The sequence below is a fragment of the Rhinopithecus bieti genome, unplaced genomic scaffold (genome assembly GCF_001698545.2).
Source record: "Rhinopithecus bieti isolate Rb0 unplaced genomic scaffold, ASM169854v2 scaffold_2077, whole genome shotgun sequence".
Classification (NCBI taxonomy): domain Eukaryota; kingdom Metazoa; phylum Chordata; class Mammalia; order Primates; family Cercopithecidae; genus Rhinopithecus; species Rhinopithecus bieti.
Window position 1 is genome coordinate 1,764,151 of NW_016803882.1, and position 16,896 is coordinate 1,781,046.

General features: G+C 37.3%; 1 long non-coding RNA gene across 1 annotated transcript in view; it reads left to right on the top strand.

The window, feature by feature from the left end:
• The window catches only part of LOC108518503 (uncharacterized), a 13,126-nt gene extending 3,729 nt beyond the window's left edge, over positions 1–9,397 (top strand). Inside the window, exons 2-3 of the long non-coding RNA XR_001882380.1 lie at positions 6,957–7,036; positions 9,182–9,397. This is a non-coding gene — a long non-coding RNA (uncharacterized LOC108518503). The remainder of the gene's footprint in view (positions 1–6,956; positions 7,037–9,181) is intronic.
• The last annotated feature ends 7,499 nt before the right edge of the window (positions 9,398–16,896 follow it).

The window sequence follows — 16,896 nt, forward strand, 5'->3', positions numbered from 1 at the left end:
AAAAAAAAAAAAAAAAAAAAAAATACCTCTTCCCAAGATCATAAAGATATCCCATATATTTTCTTCTAAAACTTTCATAGTTTTATCTTTTAAGTCTTTACTTTGCCTCAAATTCATTTTTTGTCTATGGTAAAAAATAAAAGTTCAAGTTTTCCATGTGAATATCAAACTGCTAGCATTTTGTTTTAAACAACCTTTCCTATTCCTACTTATCTGTAATGCCATCTCTGACATAAACCCATTTTCTACATATGTATGAATTCTGGGCTCTGTGCTCTGTTTCATCGGTGTCTTTCTGTATTCATGCATCAACACCATATTGTAACAAATCTTGATACATGCTTTAGCAAAACCGAAAGAAAAAAAAAAAAACAAATCTTGTTCTTCCACAGCCTCTTTGCACTTATATACACATTTTAAATTAGGCCTATCTAAGAATAAATTTTGTTTAGATTTTAACTGGAACTTCACTGAACCTAGTGATCAATCTTAAGATAAGTCATGTTGTTACATTAGCTTTCCTATCTGTGAACATGGTATTCAGGTCATTAATGTCTTTCAAAAGTTTTATAACTTTTTTCCCTGAGGGTTTTACAATTCTTTTAAAGTATTTAATCTAAAGTACTTTATAATTTTACGTTACTATATACAGTACCTTTAAAAGTTATTTTATTCACTACTATGTTTAAAATGATGTTGATACTGATAATAAAAATGGCTAACACACGTATAACACTTACCAGGTACCAGATACTTTTCTAAGTGCTTTAGATATATACTGATCCATTTAATCTTCACAATATCCCTATCAGATACCCTTATTTTAAATTAGAAAACAAAAGTGCAGGAAAGTTAAATAGTATGTCCAAGGACACAAAGCTAGGAAGGGTGGAATCTGGAATTCAAAGCTAGGCAGCGTGGCACTCAATCACTAGGCAAATGACTCTCCAAAACCAATTTCTATATATTGGCTACCCAGCAACCTTGTTAAGCTCTTATTAATTCTAATAATTTATCTTCATTTACAGCCATATCCTCTACGAATAATGGACTGTATAATGACTTATGGTTTTGTGTCTTCCCATCTGATTCTTATGCTATTTATTTCTTGTACCTAGTACAATGTTGAATATAAGTAATAATGGCAGGTATCTTGATCTTGCCCTTGATTTTAAAGGGAATGTTTTAAATCTTTTACAGTTTAATATGATAAATTCTATTTTTTAGTAGACATGCTGCCATCAGGCTTAATTTTCCTAGGTACAAATTCTAGAATGACTGCTACTTTCTCTCAGCACTCTGAAGATGTTATCACCTCCAATATAATTGTCATTCATTTATGAGCAATCTTTTCCTCTGGCAGCTTTTAGTATCTTCTTTGTCTCTTATGTCCTGCATTTTAATCATGATGTTCTAGGCTAAGTACTTGATGAACTTCTTATATCTAACTTTTGGTATCTTTCAACAATTACGTGAAATTCTCAGAAACTTTATCGTTAAATATTGCTGTGACATCATTCTATTTCCTTAGTACAGAACTTCTATTTACCTATGTTCAAATTTCTACCTTATTCTTCATGTTTCTTAACCCTCTTTCATATCTAAAAATAATATCATGTTTCTTCATATCTAACATCTGGTTCACTGACTCTCTTCAGCTAGGTCTAATCTGCTTCTGGTCCATTGAGTTTTTAATTATTACTATTTCCATTAATAAGGGTTATATTTGGTTCTTTAAAAAAGTCTGCTTCTCACATTTTAAAGCCTTTCTCATTTCTTTAAAAATATATTGTATTTAAACTGAGTGTGATGGTTTACACCTGTACTCCCTGCTACGTGGCAGGTTGTGGTGGTAGAATTGCTTGAGCCTATGAGTTCAAAGCTCTAGTGAGCTATGACTGCACTCCAGCCTGGGCAATGTAGCAATGTAGCAAGGAAAAAAAAAAAACTCTGTCTCTAAAAAAACGCTGTATTTGATAATTCCAAAGTCTTAAGTCTCAACTCTGATTCTCCTATTTTGTGTGTGTGTGTGTGTGTTATCGTTTACTTATAATACCTGGCTTCCTACATGATTTATATATATTATTAATTCGTTCACTATTTCCGTAACTCATATTCCTTAAAGCTTGGAACAGGCATGAAGACAGACACCTAAGAACAATAAAATAGGAAAAAGAGTTCCAAGATAAACCTTCACATATATGTGAAATGATATTCCACAAGGGTGCCAAGACCATTCAGTGGGAGAAAGGACAGTCTGCAACAAATAGTGCTGGAAAACTGGATATCCATGTGCAAAAGAATGAAGTTGGATTCTTACTTTAAACCATGTACAAAAATTAACTGCAAATGGATCAAAGACTAAAGATAAGAGTTAAAACTATCAAACTGTTAGAAAAAAAAAAAAACATAAAGAAAAAGCCTAATGTGAAGGTATTGGGAAGTGGGGCCTTTAGAAGCTGATGAGGTATTAAAGGTGGTGCCTTCGTGAAGGTACCCTTACAAAACAGACTGTAAAGACCTCCCTCGCTGCTTCTACCATATGAAGATGCAGGGAAAAGACAGCTGTCTGTGGACCAGCAAGCAGTCCCTCACCAGCTACCAAATCTGGCAGCCCCTTGATCTTGGACTCCCCAGTCTCCAGAACTGTGACAAAGAAATTTCTGTTGTCTATAAGTTACCCAGTTTATGGTATTTTGTTACAGCAGCCTAAATGCACCAAGACAGAGGATTTTTAGAAGATCTCCTATAGGTTAGTTTGAACTGATCTTTAGTCAGCAAGAGCATAATCAAAAGAGCATAATTTGTATGGTAAGCTGGAAAAGGCCCATATCAAAAAAATATATGTAGTATAATGACTTAGAAGTCAACCTTGCACAAAATGGCTGCCAACAGTGAGCCAAGATCGTGCCACTGCACTCTAGCCTGGGCAACAGAGCGAGAGTCCGTCGCAAAAAAAAAAAAAAAAAAAAAAAAAAAAAAATGACCATCAACAAATGTCTGTTGAATTGGTGATAGTGGTACCAAAGGGGTAAAGTTAAATAACACATTGCTTTTCATGTACTCGAAGTCTGAAACCAAGCTTTGTTGAAGGGTCAGAGGATGCCCCTAAGAGGTTACCAGTAAAATCCATCTATTAATAATCCTCTTATTGGACTTAAAGAATGTTGCTGACCTTTCTCTACCAATTAAGGCAGGAGCATCTGGTTAAGCATTAGTTATTTTGTTGTTGTTGTTTTTTTAAACGGAGCTCAGACTCAACACCTATGAAGCCATTATGTGACATTCCATTAGGTAAATGTATAGATTATTCAAGGGTTTACACGTCAACACTTTTTGAACACATACCTTTTTTTTTAAATTTCAGACAGAGTCTCACTGCGTCCCCATGCTGGAGTCAAGTGGTACGATCTCGGCTCACTGCAACCTCTGCCTCCCAGGTTCAAGCGGTTGCCCTGCCTCAGCCTCCCAAGTAGCTGGGACTACAGACATCCGCCACCACACCTGGCTAATTTTTTGTATTTTCATAGAGACGGGGTTTCACCATGTTGGTCAGGATGATCTCAATCTCCTGACCTCGTGATCCACCCACCTTGGCCTCCCAAAGTGCTGGGATTATAGGTGTGAGCCATTGTGCCCAGCCACACACACACATTTAAAGAAAGTTCAATTTCATCACAGTGACTTGTGAGTTCTATCTTTCATTTTTTCTCAAATCCTTTAATGTGAAGTTTGACTACTGGTACCTTGGAACTTGGGAGAAGAGCAGAACATCTGGAATGCCTAAATGCAAGACAATAATGACCCATAAGGTTTTTTAAAATTTCCCCTCAATCTTATACATAGGAGGTAGAAGTTATTTTAAAAGAGTGTTTCTGGGTTATCTCCATCCTCTTTATATTAAATGAATAGAAAACTAGAAGCAAAAGAGCAAAGAATGCATGGCAGTTTTATCATGTTTTTAATTTTATTTAAAATGGCTATTAGGACTTAGGCCATTTTTCATTTCTTTTCACTCATCTTGCTTACTTTGCCACTGCCAAATCTGAGTCTTTTAGAAAGACATTAACAAATTCTGTTGGAGAAGATGAACCATCTATTCAGTCTACTTCCTTAGAGGGCATTAGTGTGATACAGAGACAAAGGCTCACAGCAACTACATAATAATTCCAGTAGTTACCTGGGCTCGCTATCAGAACCACACAATTAAAAAAAAAAGTCAACATAACTCCCAAAAGAATGCCCCATTCTGCTGATATTTGTTTTACTTAGGTTTAAAAGATTTGGATAAGCAGAACGTGTGTGCTTCTTAGAATCAGTGCCCACATTGACCACTGTCTCAGAAAGATATGCACTATCAAAAGAAAGCCTCACAATTAGACTGCACTACACATCTCTAAATCCTTAAAAATTTATAGTAAAACTGTTGTAATTTAAACTATTTGAGGAGAATAAAAATCTTAGTATCTGGATAAAAGTAACAAATATATTATGAAGTGCTAACAAATAAGGCCTCTTCCAGATTTGTTTTGAAGACTCTAAGACTGAAAGCAATTTTACCCCCAATGCAAAAAAGTCTAGAACTGATCATAGAGACCAGTTAAAATATGGGGGGTGGTGGGAGGGTATCTAAAATGATCAGGGTCAATCAGTGACAAGCAGCTAAAGATAACCTGGCTAGGAAATTCACACCCTTTTGATTTAACAAACCAACCTTTCACTTCCCTTCCAAATTGTCTTTACAAAATCGGGTTGAAAAAAAATTGTGAAAGGATTTACGAAATAACAGAAAGTATTCTGTACAAGAAGTCAGCAGATGTAGGTTTCTTGTCCTGATTCTGCCACTCACTAGATGTCTGCTCCTAAGCTTTACTTTGGTCATTTGTGTTTCAGTAACACTTAAAGCTGTATTGTAAACTGTAAAATGTTTTGCCTCCTCCTAACACCCCTCTTCCTACCACTTTCAGGCTCTATCTACATTTTCTCTGTGGTTCCACATATAGGCGTATGCAAGAAATTGTACACTGTATGCAAGCCGATGCCTTAAAAGTTAGATAGCCTCATTACGTTGAACAGTCCCAATTCCTCCTCTAGCTTTCCAATTACTTAGAACATTTATTTGCCTAGAGTATTTCCTTCCATGACTATGGCATTTTTGCTTTTTAAATGTCAATAGTGGGTTCAATTCCTGTCCTCTGAGAGTGAATTTCATCTTCAGAATCAACCAAAATCATTTAAAACCCATAAGATTAATATGTGGGTAACTAAATGCGACAATACCACTATTGACTAAAAGTATAAAAATTTTAATAATCTAAAAAGCAATTAATTCTCTTTTAAGAGTCAAGATCTCACTCTGAGATCTCACCCAGGCTGGAGTGCAGTGGTACAATTACAGTTCATTGTAACCTTGAATTCCTGGGCTCCAGCGATCCTTCTGCCTCAGTCTCCTAAGTAGCTAGGATTGCAAGCACATGCCACCTCACCAGGCTAATTTTTATTTTATTTTTTGAAAGATAAGGTCTCGCTATGTTGCACAGGCTGGTCTCAAACTCCTCACCTCAAGCAATCCTCCTGCCTCTGCCTCTCAAAGTGCTGGGATTACTGGCATGAGTCACTAAGCTGGGCCTCATTTTCTTGCCCTGCTTACATATTGGTTCAAAAAGTAATTCCAAACCTTGAATACCACAAATGTTCTAAGCAATATTTGCATATTGGCTTGACTTTCAAATTAGTTATTGAAAGTTGCAATACTTACCCTAAATTAAGGTCAATTATGTACGGGACAATATTCTGTACTGTACTACAATTTACCCATTTTTCTATCTCCAGCACAAAGTATACTTCCTTACAAAATAAATACCTGCTATGGTCTGAATGCTCGTGGCCCCCGACACTCACACGTTGAAGCCCAAACATCAGAGTGATGGTATTAAGAGGTGAGGCCTCTGGAGATGATTAAGTCTTGAGAACAGTAACCCTCATGAATGGGATTAGCATACTTTAATTAAAGACCCTCAAGGGAGCTAGCTAGCTCCTTCCACCATGCAAAAACACAATGAAAATGCATCACCTATGAGAAAGCACCCATCATCCCAGACACTGAATCTGCCAGCACCTTCATCTTGGACTTCTCTGCTTCCAGAACTGTGAAAAATATATTTACGTTGTTTATGAGTTACCCAGTTTATATTATGTTGTAGTGACCCGAGTAGATTAAGACAGTACCCAATAAGTATTATCATCAAGAATAAATATTTACATACTTTAAAGTATTCCAAAGTGTGATAAAAGACACTCTTCATCTATCTTCTTTATTGCCAAATTATTTATAAGTTAATTGTAAAGTAGTTAAAAGAAATCAAGTTATAAATAAAGCAGTAACAAAGCCATTATTTGAAATACTTACCACTCTTCAGTGGTATCTAGCATCATACAGTTATGATCATTACTCAGTCCATACATGAAAACTGATAAGGGAATATCTACAAAATAAAATAAAAACAGAAACATGTAGAGAATTATGATTAGAAGCTCCCCCTGCCCAATAATTATCTCTTCATTGTCCTCTCTATTCATTTTTTTCTTCCTGGTTTCTGCCTCCCTTTCACTCCTGTTTCATTCTGGGGGAGGGAGCTGTCTGTTTTCTGCATATTTCAGTTCCTTCTCTCATGCCTTTTCCTTCCTCCCTCTTCTTTCCCTCCTCTTTTCTCAATAAGCTTTTCTCTTTTTCTTCCCTTCAGTACATTCTCATCTGCTACCCAGAGTCCCAGTGTCAGCTCACCAATCTTACGCAGTTCTAATTGGGAAAACCACCTGTAACGCAGCAGATGAGCTTGCTCTAGTGTTTTTACATACAGCACAAAACATTGATTTTTAGTAAATCACTGTAGTTATGATACATACTACGCACAGTATAGGTAGCTTATATATAATATCTCATTTTATCTTTACAGATTGATGGTATTGCTCTCATTCTCAGATGAGAACAACAGACTCAGAAAGTTTAAGAAACTTATCTGAGGTAACCAAACTGGTAAGTTGGTTTTCAAGTTCAGGCTTGATGCTTAACTATGGATCTAAATCACTGCACTATTCAAACTCCGTTCTTTGTGTGTGTGTGTGTGAGTGAGACAGTCTCTCTCGCTCTGTCACCCAGCCTGGAGTGCAGTGGCATGATCTCGGCTCACTGCAACCTCTGCCTCCTGGGTTCAAGCGATTCTCCTGCTTCAGTCTCCCGAGCAGCTGGGATTACAGGCATGTGCCACCATGCCCAGCTAATTTTTATATTTTTAGTAGAGATGGGGTTTCACCATGTCTGGAACTCCTGACCGCCAGTGATCTGCCCGCCTCAGCCTCCCAAAGTGCTGGGATTACAGGCATAAGCCATCGCACCTGGCCCCAACTCAGTTCTTAAGTTTCTTTCTAGAGGCATTTAAACCTTAACTCTGACTGTATGCACCATGGAGACAACAGAAAACTAATTAGTCCAAATCCTAATGACCTATTATAATTAGCTTTCATGTTCCTGTGAAGCTAGACAACTTTTAACTTATTTCTTGATTTCAAGATAATACTACTGATTATAAGGTATATCTCTATATGGTACTAATTAATATATTTAAAATGCTATGCTATGCATTTTCAAGAAAAGATAACTTTTATTGGTGAAACATTGAGCAAAATTTGAGATTTACTCCAAATTCTAGATCTTTTTTCTTTTCTCTAAGTTAAGCATCCAGAAAAAGGTCAAAGGGTATTTAAAGTAGACACTGTAGATTGCTCTTTGAAAATATTTTAGAACTCATCATATAAATAAAAGAACATCTTAACCTTTACTGACTTACTAGTTGGTGCATATTTTACTCAAGTGCTTTAATTAAGTGTCACTGTCTAAGAGACCCAAAGAAGTAAACATAGAGAATAAAAAGAAACAATCAAGGACAAATATAACCATGCAATATCAGGGTAATTAAAATGAGAGACTGGCATATAAAAATAAAATGCCAAATAATTTGGGAACCAGAAATTCTCAGTACTATGACAGTGATGGTCCATCTCTCTCACCAGCATTCACATAAGGATATCAGTAATAACATGAAATATTTACAACAATTACATGGGTAATATGAAAACTGATGACTAACGACATTTCTATGTCTATTGTAATTATAGTAAGTTGAAAGATAGTTATAGTAAGTAAGTAATTATAGTAAGTAATTATAGTAAGTTGAAAGATAGTAATTATAGTAAGTTGAAAGATAGTTTTTAAGTTAGTACATTAATAAGAATCTGAAGCAAACTTGTAAGTTAACACAACTGTCATGTATAAGAAAAGAAATGTGGCTTGAGGATGTTACCAATTGTCTTTTAATCTGATCATGAAAGTTCTCAAGGGAGGATATCAACACAAAGACACTCGCATGGAGCTGTTCCAGACTTTCTGGAATGGCAAAAGAGTGGCAAACAAAATCCCTGCAATAGGAAAAAGAAAAGTTGGCTACAGGACACAAATTACAGAGCCACACCAACCACAGGTTTTAACAAAGAAGGTACTAATTTGGTAAATCTTTCTATAATACATGGGTGATATTCCACAAAAAGAAAAACTAGTGCTGGGCATGGTGGCTCATACCTGTAATCTCAGCACTTTGGGAGGCCAAGGCAGGAGGCTTGCTTGAGGTCAGGAGTTCAAGACCAGCTTGGGCAACATAGTGGGACCAAAAAATTAAAAAATTAGCCAGGCGTGCCTGTAGTCACAGCTACTCAGGAGGCTGAGGTGTGAGGATAACTTGAGCCTGGGAAGTCAAGGCTGCAATTACCTGTGTCTGCGCCACTGCACTCCAGCCTGGCTGACAGAACAAAAGACTGTCTCAAATCAAACAAACAAACAAAAAAGGAAAAGAAAAACCAAAATGGTCTTCAATAGTTTTTTTCTCTACCAGAAGCTATCCAGTAGAGTAACTATCAATTTAATCTGCAGGAGATTAATCTGCACAGGAATATAGTGTTTGCATAGGTATGGTTGAAAATATTTAACTAAAGTTCCTATTAAATACAAGAAATCTGTATTGATTAATATTTCAATTTTCCTTAAAACTACTTGTTTAGCAAGAAAAAAAAGGCTTACAAAAGAGTTTGGAAAAAAGCCTAAGTTTCATCTCTTTTTAATCTGTTTCAGGAGATGCTAAAGATGTGTTTCATAATAAGAATTCAAGTGACAAGGAGTCAAGTCTGTAACAACTGTGTTTAGCTGTGAGGAAAAAAACCAGAAGAAATGCCCATTTCCCATTCTTCAGAAAATTGTACGGGAGGATAGAAAACAGATAAACAATATCAACTCAAGCAACGTATGTTTGAGTATATAATAATACTGGAAAATTAAGCTTGAAATAAAAGAAACAGAAGCAGAGAAATGAAGTAATCAGTGTGGCAAGAGTTGGGTAAAAATCTATTCCACTCAAACTCAATTATTTAGACAAGTAAGTTTGAGTAAGTTTTCAAAGTCTGAAAAAAGTCTTATGTTCAAAGAGAAGATCTTTAACTTCTGGAATATGGAAAGGCACAGAGCTAGAAAAAACCACTACTGACAAAGTTTGTCACCTCGGCATGTCCTATACTTCCTAATTATAGATCACTGGCTACGCAAGCTGGGGGACACCTAACAAGCACATCATGAAATTACCTGTATTTCTGGTCTAGTCAACTAGGGGAAGTGGTTCTCAAACTGTGGTCCCTAGACCAGCAGCATCAGCACAACCTGGGAACCTGTTGGCAATGCAAACCCTCTGGCTTCATCCTAAATCTACTGAATCTGGAGGCTGGGCCCAGAAATCTGTGGTTTGACAAATTCTCCAGGTGATTCTGATGTAAGATAAGTTTGAGATCCACTGGTCTAAGATAATTCTGAGGAAGGCATACTAATCAGGTGCATAAGAACTATTTTTTCTTCCTTTTTCCTCCTTTTTTTTTTTCTTTTTCCTTAATGTTATCAGGAATCTCTTTTAGCCAGAGCCACTATTAGGAAAAAGACATATTTGTAACTGGGAACTTCACTTTCAGGCTTAAAGCTCCCGCAGAGGAAGAAACCAAAAGATAAACAAAATGTGCTTTTGCAGGGGAGGGCAGGAAGGGGGAAGGTAGGCATTCAATTAACAAATTATCCCTTGGCTACCTTGCTTCAGGCGCTCTGCAAGAAGGAAGACAAGGAAATAGAAAAGAACTGTGAATGTCACTAACCATTTTAACTTGGGTATCATTCGATGTAGTACTAACAACACAGGTTGCCAATTCCTGGTATACACATGCAGTAATATCCACATGGGCAATAAAATATTTATAGTGAAGTAACAGACCAGCAAAGCAAAAGACTATGGTTCACCCTTGATGATCAAAGGCATTAGTGATTCTCCTATTTCAGTGTGTATCAGAATCACCTAGAGGGCTTATTAAAATACAGATTACTGGGTCCCACCTCCAGAGTTTCTAATTCTGTATGTTTAAGGCCCAAGAATTTTTATTTCTCATAAATTCCCAGGTGACGCTGATAGTGAAGACAGACCACAGTTTGAGAATCACCAATCTAGATGATGAGGCACACCAGAATTTAAGTATTCCAGGAAGGAAATGTCTGAGGATTACCAGCACATTTCTCATGATGTTCATATTTATCGCATAGACTTCGTCTGTTGGCCCTCAGGGCAAAGGCAAGAGAACGATTATGCTTTTAAACTATGTGGTTCAACTATTTTATTTTGATAATGCATATTATATAGTCTATGTTGAATCAACCAACCTCCAATATGAAGGGTTTCCCAAACGAGAAGCCAAAACTGGCACTCAAAGATTTCCATGATTTTGTGATGACTCAAATTATAATCGTGTTTTATGACCTATGCTGTATGGATGTATTTCTCAAAAAATTTGGGGCAGGCTCACCTCTAGGCCCAAGAAGGATCCTGTATCTATCTAATTATATAGTCAAATGAGAGTAGACTTAAAAATAATTTACAAGTTTAAAAGACTGTCCCAAGAGCCCAGGCTATGGGGAGGAGTACTTCCAGTCCAGCTGCTTTTCATCATGGGGAAAAATCAAAGTTAAGGGGCCCCCAGGGGTTAGGACTCACTTGGTTTCTTTCCCTTTTGGAGTCTAGGAGCTGTGGTACAAACAGATTGAGTTCCACAAAAAGGCCAAGGTCATCCTGGCTGCAGAGAAAGGTGAGAAACAGCTCAACTTCTCATTGAAATCAATCCTTCAGTCCCAATCCTTCCTTCAGCCTTCTCATAAGTTCTGACTGGCTTGACTGAAACAGATCCACTCTACCATATAAAGTAAGCTAGCACAGGATAACCTGCAACTTATTCCACAAGGAAGATTACCTGGATTACCTACCCTTCTACAAATCAGCATTCTTTTTTCAGCCCAAGCATTAAATACAACAAATGCCATCTTCTATGTTACCGATAGCGAAAAACAACTGAGAATGGCAAAAAAGTCACCACTTTGCCTGCTTAAAGCCACTTGTCTTCCCTATGCAGATATAAACAGAGAGATAATTACCTTGCCAAGGTCCTTGAAATCAGATATGGTGTTAGAAGAGTATGAAACATGGAAGATGACTGTGCTAACAGGTTGTGAAAGATGAGGATAGATCAATCATGTACAACCCCAAACTGAGTTCATTCTCTGCTCAAACAGATGGAAATTAAATGCAAAAGAAGTTGGGAATTGTCATAAAAGCACAGGAATTAGTTGCTAATCTATTATGGTTATGAGGCTTTTTAAAAGACATTAGGGAAATACAAAGAAATAATCAGATGATTAAAGATAATGACACAATTTTCAAGGGAATTAATAACATACAAGTCTTGGGAAGGAAAGAATAATAAAAGGACCTTATTTAGGTCAGGAGCGGTGGCTCACGCCTGTAATCCCAGCACTTTGGGACGCTCAGGTGGGTGGATCAACTGAGGTCAGGAGTTCAAGACCAGCCTGGCTAACATGGGGAAACCCCATCTCTACTAAAAATATAAAAACTAGCTGGGGGTGGTGGTGGGCGCCTGTAATCCCAGCTACTTGGGCGGCTGAGGCAGGTGAACGGCTTGAACCCAGGAGACGAAGGTTGCAGTGAGCCGACATGGTGCCACTTCACTCCAGCCTTGGTGACAGAGTGAGACTCTATCTCAAAAAAAAAAAAAGAGACTTACTTAATCCTTGTAGAAAACATCAGTTTCTTTCCCCAACAACAAAGTAATTTCTGAAATTGGTCATATCTAAATATTCACACGATTCATTTTGATTAATGTAGGAAAATAGCTATATAGGTAATACATTTTTAACTAGAAATTTATAAATTTCTAACTAGGACTGACCAATACTGAATCAACTTTTCCTCCCCGTGAGTTGTTTTCCAGTTAAAAACCACAAGTATTCCTCAGCTTCTCTTTTAATGTCAATGAGGTGTGCTTGACGTCATCTTGCCATATAAAATATTCCTCCCATTTTAAAACATTAAACTATCTTTTGGTGTTAATTCAAAGAAGTCACCAGCTTTATTTTCCACATTTTAGTATGAGGAACATAGCTGCTGACCATTATTCACCTTTCATGATCTGCTGAACCTAAAATTTTAAAAAAGTGTTTGCTAGATAAGGTTAAAACAAGCTGCCTAATTAATATTGTAATGGAGTTATGCCCAGAAAAACATTAATACACAATTATAAATTTCTAATGTATCTAATTACACATCTTTCTCATGAAAGAATCTTAAACATTTTCTTTAGGTACTTATATTAAATGTGGGGGTAACAAAGGTAACAACTAGCAAGTCAGGTGCCTTCTTACTAATCTCCCTATCAAGAATGAATTTTAATGTAACGTGTCTACTTCTAACATTCATTTTAAGATTCTACCTGACTAGCAACAAACAGGCTTCTCAAAAATTCTTCAGAAACTGATCGTGTCAAAGTACTGCAACAAACCTGGTGGGGATTATACTAAATAGACCAATTGGAGACTTCAAAAAAAAAAATAATAAAAAAAAAAACAAACAAACAAACTGTAGGCAAAACTTGAATATTATTGAGTCCCCAGGAGAAATAAACTGGAGTACTGGTCATCAGCATTGTAGGCAGAGAATATGAACTCTTGGGATGCTGCTATTTTTTTGTCAGACTAAAAATTTTAGTCCTGCTTTTGAATTGTCATATTAAATACAAGATCACCAAAACAGAGTAATTTTCAGACTCTGCAAATTTGTAGCAAGCAAATAATTTTCCTCTAAAAATTTTAGCATAATTCAGATAGATTGTTTTTAAGAGAAAACTATTTCACTTATTCATGCCATGGATAAGAGATATTTTTGGTGGCAGTTTGGTGAAGCCAGACCACCTAGTCTGTGGCTCACGCCTATAATCCCAGTACTTTGGGAGGCTGAGGCAAGTGGATCACTTGAGCTTAGGAGTTCAAGACCAGCCTGGGTAACTTGGTGAAAACCTGTCTTTACAAAAAATACATAAAAAAAAAAAAAAAAAAAAAAAAAACCTGGGGAAGGGGACCATGAAAAAATCCCCTGTAGTCCCAGCTGCTCAGGAGGCTGAGGTGGGAGGATTGCTTGAGCTCAGAAGGTGGAGGTTGCAATGAGCCTTGTGATCCTGCCACTGCACTCCAGCCTGGGTGAGAGTAACACCCTGTCTCAAAAAACAAAACAAACAAGAAACCCCCCAAAACCCAATTTCTATCTGCCCGTTACTGACTGTGCAACGTTAGAGCCATTACCTATTCTTTTGTGTCTTGGTTTCTTCATATGTAAAACGGGAAAAAAGTAACAGTATTTAGTAGGTTAATTCAGTTAATCAACACTCTTTTGCTATATTGATTAATACAACACACAGAACAGTGACTCATTTATGGTAAAGTGCTATATAAGTGTTGGCTATTATTTTTAATGTATGTTTAATAAAATAAAGAAGCATAATATTTTAATCCACACAGTGTAATCTTAATCATCTAACATTCCTCCATTCATCTTCAAATAGTTGTTATTTACTGACCTGGGAAGTCTTTGTTTCTGTTTTAGCCTTAAAAGAGAACAAGCGGCTGTGCGCAGAGGCGCATGCCTGTAATCCCAGCACTTTGGGAGGGTGAGGCGGGTGGATCAGAAGGTCAGGAGATCAAGACCACCCTGGCTAACACAGTGAAACCCCATCTCTACTAAAAATACAAAAAAAAAAAAAAAAAAAAATTTAGCGGGTAGCGGGCACCTGTAATCCCAGCTACTGGGGAGGCTGAGGCAGGAGAATGGTGTGAACCCGGGAGGCGGAGCTTGTGGTGAGCTGAGCTTGTACCACTGCACTCCTGCCTGGGCGACTCCGTCTCAAAAGAAAAAAAAAAAAGAGAACAAGCATATTTTAAAGTGCCTGTATTTGTACCTTGGATAAGCAAGCATGTAGTACATTAGGAAAAACTAAAACACTAGGTTTAACTGCTGGGAATGGGCTTGAAAGACCCATGAAAAAGACACTGCAGAAGACAGTCAACCGAAATAATTTATAATCAGATTTTCTCATTTTACGTATGAAAATTTGCCATTTTACACGTGAAAAAACCAAGACACAGAAAGACACTAGGTCTAATTGATTGGCATGGGCTTGAAAAACACACAAAATTGCTTTTCTAGAGAGAAAACGGATTTGAGGAACTTAAAAAATTTTTTTTCTTTTGATCTTCACTTAAGCTGATTCTTATTCCTTGGCCAAATATGACTTTATACAAAACATACCACACAGATGTAAAGGTTGTATAAATCTTCATAAGAATACCATTCTAAACTCAGAGTTTATAGACTTTCCTGATCACCATTACCTTATGCAATTATACCATCGAAGAATTTGTTGTTGATTTAATAAAAGCTTTCTCCTTATTTAGAGACAAGATCTTGCTGTGTTGCCAAGGCTGGAGGGTGGAGTGCAGTGGTGCAATCATGGCTCATTGTGTGCCTGACAGCATCACAAGAGTCAAGTTCATTTCTCTGCCTAGAATGCTGTGATCAGTACTCCAGTTTATTTCTCCTGGGGACTGGATAATATTCAAATTTTGTCTACAGTTTTCTGCAGGCTTCAACTCTTGGGCTCAAGCGATCTTTCCACCTCAGCCTCTTGAGTACCTAGGACGATAGGTGCATGCCAGGATGCCTAGCTAATTTTTATATACATATATATTTTTTTTATTTTTTGAGACAGATGTCTCCATTTGTCACCCAGGCTGCTGTGAAGTGGCACAATGATGGCTCACTGCAGCCTTGACCTCCCAGGCTCAAGTGATCCTCCCACCTCAGCAACCACCCCCCCCACACTCTATCCAGGAGCTGGGACTACATGCATGTGCCACCACGTCACGCTACTACTTAAATTTTCTGCAGAGATGGGGGTCTCACTACATTGCCCAGGCTGGTCTTGAATTCCTGAGTCCAAGTGATCCTCCCACCTTGGCTTTCTAAAGTGCTGGGATTGCAGGCATGAGCCACTGTACCTGACCCCATTTTTAAAGTTTTTGTAGAGGCAGGGCATTGCTATATTGCCAAGGGTGGTCTCCAACTTCTGGACTCAAGCGATCCTCCTGCCTTGGCATCCCAAAATACTAGGATTACAGGTGTGACCCACTGTGCTGGCCTGCTTTCTCCCTTTTGACTTGCTCTATTATATTAATGGCACAAAATTTACAGGAATGTTTTCATCTATATATATCAGGAAAATATTTGCCTATATGTCTCCTTTACATATAATTCATTTTTTTTTTTTTTTGCTCATAGTTCTTACTATGATCCTACATTAAATGCTTACATGAGCTTGAAGTCTTTCTCTAAACAAGGCTTTACTGTAAGCCACAGAGTGAACACGGCCCCATCCAGAAAAGAAGTTACAAGGTCCAATAAATGTGAACTAACGAAAGAAGCGAAGGATTGGCAGTTAAAAACATGTTTGAATCCTAGCTCTTTCACTATTTAGCTACTTCAGTTCATAAAACTGAAATGTGATCCTCTCTCGATATTACTGCTAACTTTTTGATAAGAGGAGTGTCTCAAATGCGTTAAAGAATCTGATGAAGCCATGTATCTTTTCTTCAACAAAAATTAACACAATACACACATTTTTGCATACAGTTAGGGGCTTCAAGTAATCACTGAAGTCCATGTATCCTAAGAACCCTCTAGAAAACTGGATTACCATGGTTTCTGTTGTTTTAATATAAAAATGTCATTTCCGCATTCATATTTCTCTCTCACACACACCCTTAAAGTCTTGCTGTGCAAACTATAAATGTACCAGAGCTCACAAGCTTGCAGTTTTAAACACATAAAAGAAATGAAGTTTTATTTTCATTGGCAAAGTTTCCCCCCTTGAGGCACGTTAAGAGTGATTGTGTGTAGTTTTAGATTTGTATCAGGACAAGCTACTCAAATCAGTGATTTTATTAATCATTATCCTCAAAAATCTTCAAGTTTAAATACAGTAGCCTAATTAAACCTCAGATAAACCTTAAAAATCAAAATATCTTTTGTATACCTAGGGTCTAACAGGCACGAACAACAAAGCTATGCAGAACTAGGTTTAGATAAGGATTTAATTGCTCAGCATACATTCACAGTCACACTGTGAAAGGCAGTACCGTCATCTGTCCAAAGACTCAGCTGGGGCTGTAATTAAAGACAGACCCCCCCCCCCAGCCCCCTCCCCCGACCCCGTCAGGAGCAGCTAGCTATCATTACTTTCAAAGGGCAGTAATTACAAAGGCTTTGCATTATGTGGATTACACATTCCAAGGATATAGGATTGCTACCAGACTTCGGGGACTACCCTAATAAGCAAAGTTGTTCATTAAAGCAATCATCAAATTTA